Below are 7,691 nucleotides of genomic sequence, written 5' to 3' on the forward strand. Positions count from 1 at the left end.
CAACCCTCATGGGAGCCACATTTTAACCCACCTATTGTCTCACTTTTCCTGTATATGCACATGAAGGAAACAAATTAGACATAAACAATGCATTTATGATTTCTCATTCATGATTTGACCTTCTCAAAATGAATGAATGAAAGGATTCATTAGGGCACCAAATTTGGCATGTACAAAATTATGGTAACATTTTTGGTGACCTCTCAGGGGTGTTTGCCTGCTAAACAATAGAATCCAGTAGCCTAGAAAATCCATTGGGCATTGAGTCAATTTTTCTTTCCTCAAAATCTGGAACCGCATCTCAGCATTCTAAACAAAACTAAAAAGGAAACTACAAAGGCTCTACATACAACTGAGCCTGCACACTATGCAATCTACACTTAAGGAAAATAGAAACAAAAATGGAGTGAAAAAATCAACTGTGATGTGCTTGAAAGCACTTATTCAATTTAAACTACTACAATGCTGCTTATAGCTGAGCTTGACAAACTGCTAAAAAGAAAGAAATTCAACTATTCTACTATGTACATATGCAAACTGTTAGTACTCAATAGCATAGTTTGAGGTGAATTCCATTTACGGGGATTGGAAACACCTCTCCATTCAATTTAGCAAGTTGGAAAGCATTATTCTATTTGCATTATGTGATAACATATGGGCCATCCCACATGGCATCAAATTTGGTATGTCTACGAGGCCTTTTTGAAAACAAGATCACCCTGATTAAATATGCATGGTGAAACTTTTCTATCAAAGGTTCTCTTCATCTGAGCATGGTGAATTTCTAATTTTTTGTATGCTTCCCTGTGAGTTTCTTCTAACTCCATAAGCTGAACAAGCCTAATCTGCATTGGTTGCTCTTGAAGTAACTCAAACTCTTTTACATAATTCAAAGTTGGTAATTCAACTAAAATAGGTAACCTTGCTTCTTTTCCATAAGTTAAAACATAAGGAGAGTTACCTGTTGATTTCTTTGGTGTAATTTTGTTAGCCCAAAGGGCTAACTTGAGCTTTTCATGCCAATTTCTCTGATTCTCAACAATGGTCTTCTTAATGATGTTGATCAAGTTCTTTTTAGTTGATTCAGCTTGTCCATTACCATGAGGGTAATAATTGGATGAAGTATTCAAATATATATTATTCTTAACTAACCAATCTGAAACTCTAAGACCAATGAAAGCTAAAGCATTATTAGAAATGATTGATTATGGGGTACCAAACCTAGACACTAAGTCTTGATAGAAATTCAAAACAAAAGACTCATTAGCTTCTTTCAATGGACCTTCTTCTATCCACTTTGTGAAATAATCAATTGCTGTAAGAATCTATTTGTCACCTGCACTTGGAGGTGGATTAATAGGTACTATAAAGTCAAGCCCCAACTTTGCAAAGGGCTGCTGTACTTCAATTGGTTGCAAAGGCAAGGCTACCAGCCTCTGTTTACCTATAAACAATGAACATTTTTCACATTTCCTCACCCATAAGTGAGCATCCTTAAACATTTTAGGCCAATAATAACTAGCTCTCATAATTTTTAGGGCTATTGTTCTTGCTGCAAAGTGACCTCCTATAGGTCCTTCATGAAATTCTTTTAAAACTTTTTCAATCTGATCTGGCTCAATGCATCTTAATAGAACATTGTTATAATCTTTTTTGAAAAAAGTACCATCTATTAAAGCATAAGGAATGGCTTGTATCCTAAAATACCTAAGTTTTGATCTGTCTAAGCCTTCCAGATAGTCACCAGTTTGTAAATAATGGACAATTTACTGATTCCAAGCGACTGGCAAAGCTGGGGCAGCAGGTTGTTCTTCATTATTAAGCATTATTTCAACTTGTTGCTCCTCTTCTTTACTATTTTTTGTACTTCTAGCATGTTTTTCACATAAACCCTTGCCTCTAACTAGTTTGGTTACCTTGATAGAGATGTCATATTCCATTGCCTTAGTAATCCAACCCACCCTTTTGTCATTTATGTATTTGCTGAGCAAAAACACTTTCACTATAGGATGAGCAACCATAAGATGAATCTAATTGTTAGAGAGAATGTGCCTAAATTTCTTAAGGCTTCTTATTATTGCTAACCCATGCTTTTCTACAAATGAGTATCTAGTCTCATAATCATGCAAAATCTGGCTAAAGAAAGCAATTGGTTGTTCTAAGCCTTCATCATTTTGCTGACACAACATTGTAGAAATAGTATCCTCACTCCCAAAAGCATATAGAATTAAATCTTTCTTAAAGTTAGGATTAATGAGAGTAGGGGCTGCTGCAATTGCTTCTTTAATCTCTTCAAAACTATTCTTACCTTCCTTGATCCACTGAAAAGGAATGTTTTTCTTAAGCATAGCTGTAAGTGGCTACATCAATGCTACAATATTAGGAATAAACCTTCTAATAAAGTTAATCCTAAATATGAAACTCTAGAGTCCCTTTTTATGTGTTGGTAATGGCAATGCAAGTATGGTTGTGATCCTCTCAAGATCTATTGAAATCCCATGCTTTGAAACAATATATCCCAGCAACTTGCCTTTATGAACATCAAATATGCTCTTCTTGGGATTTAATGAAGCCCCATATTCCCTACATCTCTCAAATACCTATATGAGATCGTCAAGATGTTCATTATCCTTTTTAGAAAAAATAGTTACATCATCTAGGTAAACCAAAACAAACTTGTTAATCAGGCCTTGAAATGCCATATCCATTGCATGTTGAAATGTTGCCCCTGTATTGGTCAGTCTAAATGGCATTTTATTATAAGCCATTGTACCCCACTTAGTGGTAAATGTTGTTTTGTATTTGTCTTCTTCTTTGACCATAATTTGGTTATATCTTGAATACCATCAAGTAATGAGAATCTCTCTGATCCTGATACAACCTGCAAAATTTGCTCCATTGAGGGTAGTGGGTAATGGTCTTTCAGGGATGCTCTATTTAGATCTCTAAAATCAACTCATAGTCTAAGTTAACCAATCTTTTTCCTAATGGGAACTAGATTGGACACCTAGGATGTGTGCTTGATTGGAAATATAATGTTTCCTTCAATCAGCTTATTTAATTTAGTCCTCATAAGATGTTCTAATTTTTGATTAAGAGGCCTTTGTTTCTACCTTACTAGTTTCACATTATCTACCAGCTCTATGGTATGCTAAGCTAAATGAGGATCAAATCCTTTCAAATCTTTATACCTCCATGCAAATATGTTATTTAATCTTGACAAAGTTTTACAAAAGCATGTTTTTCTTCAGGCATACATACCTTGCCAATTTTTTAGTAGCTTGTCCTTGAATATTTCAATAGGTTCATAATATTGTTCCTTCACAAACATGTTGCCTTTATCCTTTCTGACCTGATCATCTGTATTAAAAATAGATTCAAGGGTTACCAGACCCTTGGGCAGCTTGTTAGTTTTCAATTTGAGAAGCTGATTTTCATATTGGTCTTTGAACTTATGCTAATTTCAAGTAGAAAACTCAACTTCTTCAATTATGAAATTGGGTATCTACTCATTTGAGTCAAAAACCTACCAATTAACAATGTTATCTGGAACTGAGTGCCTTATTGCAACTTTAACATACTGTTGTCTATCAATATTTTCTAGTTGCTTTGGAATATTGAACTGAGCTCCTAAAGCAGCAAGCCTATCCACTTCTTTATTTTGACTTCTAGGTATGTACAATAGATTAAATGCATCAAATATTTAGTTAAATCCCAAATTCTATGCTTGTACATCTTCAAAACATCATTTTTGGTGGCATGGATATTCCTTACTTGGTTCACAACTAGCTCACTATACCCAAAAACTTGTAAACATTTAATTTTTTTCTACCTAGCCCATTCTAAGACATGTGCTAATGATTCATACTTAGTTGTATTGTTTGTACAGCTAGAAGAAAATCTAAAAGAATTTTAACATTTCATACCTTCAAGTGAAACTAGCATAACACCACCTTCGGAACCATTTTTACCTCTTGAACAATCAAAATAGAGCTGCCAAACTTGATATTTTTGTTGTTCTGGCTGCTGGCCAACCAGAATATCCTCTTTTTCAAGCTGAAGAATAGCGTAATCCTCCTCATGAATCATATAAACACCAATACCTATTCCATCCATGCTGATGAAAGGATCTTCTGTAGTATTTTGGGCTCATCCAAATTCACATCAGCTATGTCTTGAACAAGTGTATCTGGATCTTGGATAGGTGGTAACTCCTCATGGTCTGTGATGGCAAGATCTATATTTATAGGACTTGGGGTATGTGGTTCTAAGTGGTAAGTCGCTCGGAGTTTTGACTTAATGGTAACCTTAGTACCATATCGGGTTCTAAAACATAAGTGTGACCAATCAGCAGAAAGGTATCCTCCTAATTTTGCTGTGAAATTTCTAGATAGGCAAATAGAAAAGTGTGGAGGTAAGTCAGAGGTATTACAAAATTAGGACAAACATGCAAGGTCAAACCAAGATCTTTGACCAATCCAACTAACTTAACTGTTGTTCCATCTAATTGTACAACTCCTCTAGAAACAGGCTCATAAATTAGACCAAGTTTATTTGTAAGGTCTTAGGGCATAATTGAACTACTGGCTCTTGAGTCTATCAAGCAATTGTGGACAAGATGGTTGCCAATTATCAATGTTACAAAAAATGGAGGAGGCTTTGGTGTTTTGATTGGGTGATTATTCTTAACTCGGATATCATTAGCTAATGCAACTCTAGGTTGATCTTTTTGAGGCTCATTATTCAAGGGAAGATTATCCAATTTATTTCTTAGCAATTCCTTTTGTCTAGGAATTTGCAATGCATCTATCATTGTCATGGAAATAATGGTTTTTGCCATAGATTCAACAATATTAAATGGAACACCACTAACCTTTTGCTATACTTTTGGAATAGTAGGCTCTTGATGAGCTAGTTTTATCTAAGATTGAACCTTTTGTTGTTCTTTAGGTGTTGCAGGCTATCCTCTTGATAAAATCTACACATTGTGGACATGTGTAGGTGTACTAATAGCTTTCTAATTTGTAGAAGCTTGTTGTTTCCCTTTATATAGCTATTGTCCGGACTTATTCTGTTGCTGTCCATTATTTATAGATTGTCATTGATGAATTGTAGCTTGTTTTCCAATGTCAATAGCATGCTTTTTTGACCTTGTATTAGCTGCAACAGGTGAAAAAGGTATATTTTGTGCTTGCGGATGATTAACTCCACAAAATTCCTCACCTTGCCAGTTCATCATAGCCACCTCAGGACCTTCTAGTTCTTCATTTATACCTGCATCCTAATAAAACATGTTATTTTGAATCATCAAATCTTGTGATTGAACAATCATTTCATTTTGGCATGATGCTTGATTATGAGGTTGTTGGCAAGGGAAAAACCACTCTTGTGCCATGTTGTTCTGAGCAGGAACAATTTCTTTAGAATTGCTAGTAGTATTTTGATTATACTATTGGTTTTGCCTATTGTTGTAGTTCCTCCTTTGATTCTGAGCATCAACTTGGTAGTTAGGCCTATTGGGTTGATAAGAAGCTTGATATGGGGCTTGATACCTTTGATTTTGGGCCTGATTCTTCTTGATGTTCACCAATTCATTGCCAAAATTCTACATAGTCTGATGGATTTGTTGAGTTGCTTCAACATTATTTATAAACATTTCTTGTAACATCTGTAGTTGCTTTGATGATGATTCTACTACAACACTATTTTGAACATAAATTTGAAAACCTAGTGCTGGAACAGTAGGTATTGCAGCTATAGGGGGTACTTGTAAAGGCATCAATGGCTATATATTAGGAAAAATAGGCATAGGAGGCTTAAGGGCAATTTTACCATCTTGTATAAGGTTGTTTTCTGCTCTAATAGATATATCATAAGCTACTGGTAATGTAACCCCAACCATAGATTGAATGATAATAGCAATACCGCTATTTAAAGCTCTCAAATAATATAAGAATGCATGTTCAGGAGAGGGTTTTACCATTGTAGGAATTCTATTCCAGGTTTACTCAAAATGATAATTGAAATCAGTCTTTTTCTCTTGTGGTGCCCTCTTGATAGTGGTCATCTTCTCAACCAATGATAGGTGATCCAATTTATCTGCAAACTTCTTTGTTATCTTATCACCCAAATCATCCCAATTAGTAACTGAATTAATTTGCAAACCCCTGAACCATTGAAGTGTTTTGCCTTTGAATGATGTTGCCAGTAGCTTGAGTGCTACATTTTCTTGGATTATATGGTGAACTGCACATAGAGATGCTACATCTCTTATGTGCTCACTAGGTGTGACATGGTCTTCACCAGTGAAAATATGAAGACTTTTCAGAGCTGCTCCTGGTATAGGATCATGATGGGTCAAATTCAAAGGGTTTCCTCCATTGAAGGGTACAAAAACATGTGCTCTTGGTATGACCATTATAAATATTGGAGGATTTACTGGTGGATTTTGGGTAATAGATGGTTGAATTGGAGTAGTTACAAAAAGATGATTTATACGGGTGGCAAAATTGGGCTAAGAATTATTAGGTAGAGGAGAAGAATTAGACAAAAGATTAAGATCTGGAGTTTCAAGAAAAACTTCAACTGACGAACTTTCTGGAAATTCAACTGCTGAATTTGTTGGTTTTTCTATCTTTTTCATTGTCCTTGACCTTCTGTGCGATGTTGGTAGCTCAATATGCTCAACCGGATCCTCGATCTATCTAGTTTCATACTTTTTCATATGTTGTTAAGACCTGTTTTGCACATAAAATCAGAAAATAGAGTCGCCAGGTACTTTAGAAAAAATAACCTCAATAGGCTGAAATGTTGTTGTCAATACCAAAACAACAACAAAAATGGATTTTCTTTGAGCTGTGATAGCTCAAACGTGTCCCACCAGGTGTGCCAAAAACTTTTGTCACTGAGGATTGTACCCGTGATGCTAAGTTCAAAAACTAGCAATCCTATGAAACATGGAAACACCTTCAAGCCTATGGTTGTTCAAAGTGAAGGTGAATCTCCGCAGATCAGGCCGACTTCCTATTTGGTGAATCTCTTGTAAATACTATTGATAAGTAAAGGGATAGAAAGGTATAGAAATATTGCATGTAATGAAAATATATTGTAATGAAGGTGATGTACCAAATATCTTATTTGAGATCTACAAACTCCTTAACTCACAAAACCTTCAACAAATAATCTTGATTGCTTCACAATCTCAACTGAACATGTAGGTGCATAAATATTTCCTAGAAAGGGATGAATTTAATGCATGCATGGAGGAAAACAACAAGTTTTCACAAATTCAAGCAATTAAAGTCAACTAACACAAACTAGAACCTGCAACTAGCATGTATCTCCTTGCAACACAAATTGACTAAATGAGACAAATTATAGGATAAAAGTCAAAGGAAATCATCAAATCATTCATTCACTAGATAATACAAGAAGTACTAAGAAGGAAATATGTTGCTATATTACTAAAAATAAAGTAGTGCTGCTACTACAAAACTCAAATACTATTGAGCTACAATGCTTTTTTGCAAAAATGTTTATGCAAAAAAGAAAGAACTAGAGGGAAAAAGAAGGATAGAAGGAATATATAGAAATTATGATGAATCCCCTTAAAAACCCTAAAATGACTACATGAGAAAAGCCTTAGGCAAATCTGCCCCAAAAATGGCATAAAAACTCATGCATAATACTGT

Source organism: Cryptomeria japonica, chromosome 5 (assembly GCF_030272615.1).
Source record: "Cryptomeria japonica chromosome 5, Sugi_1.0, whole genome shotgun sequence".
Lineage (NCBI taxonomy): Eukaryota > Viridiplantae > Streptophyta > Pinopsida > Cupressales > Cupressaceae > Cryptomeria > Cryptomeria japonica.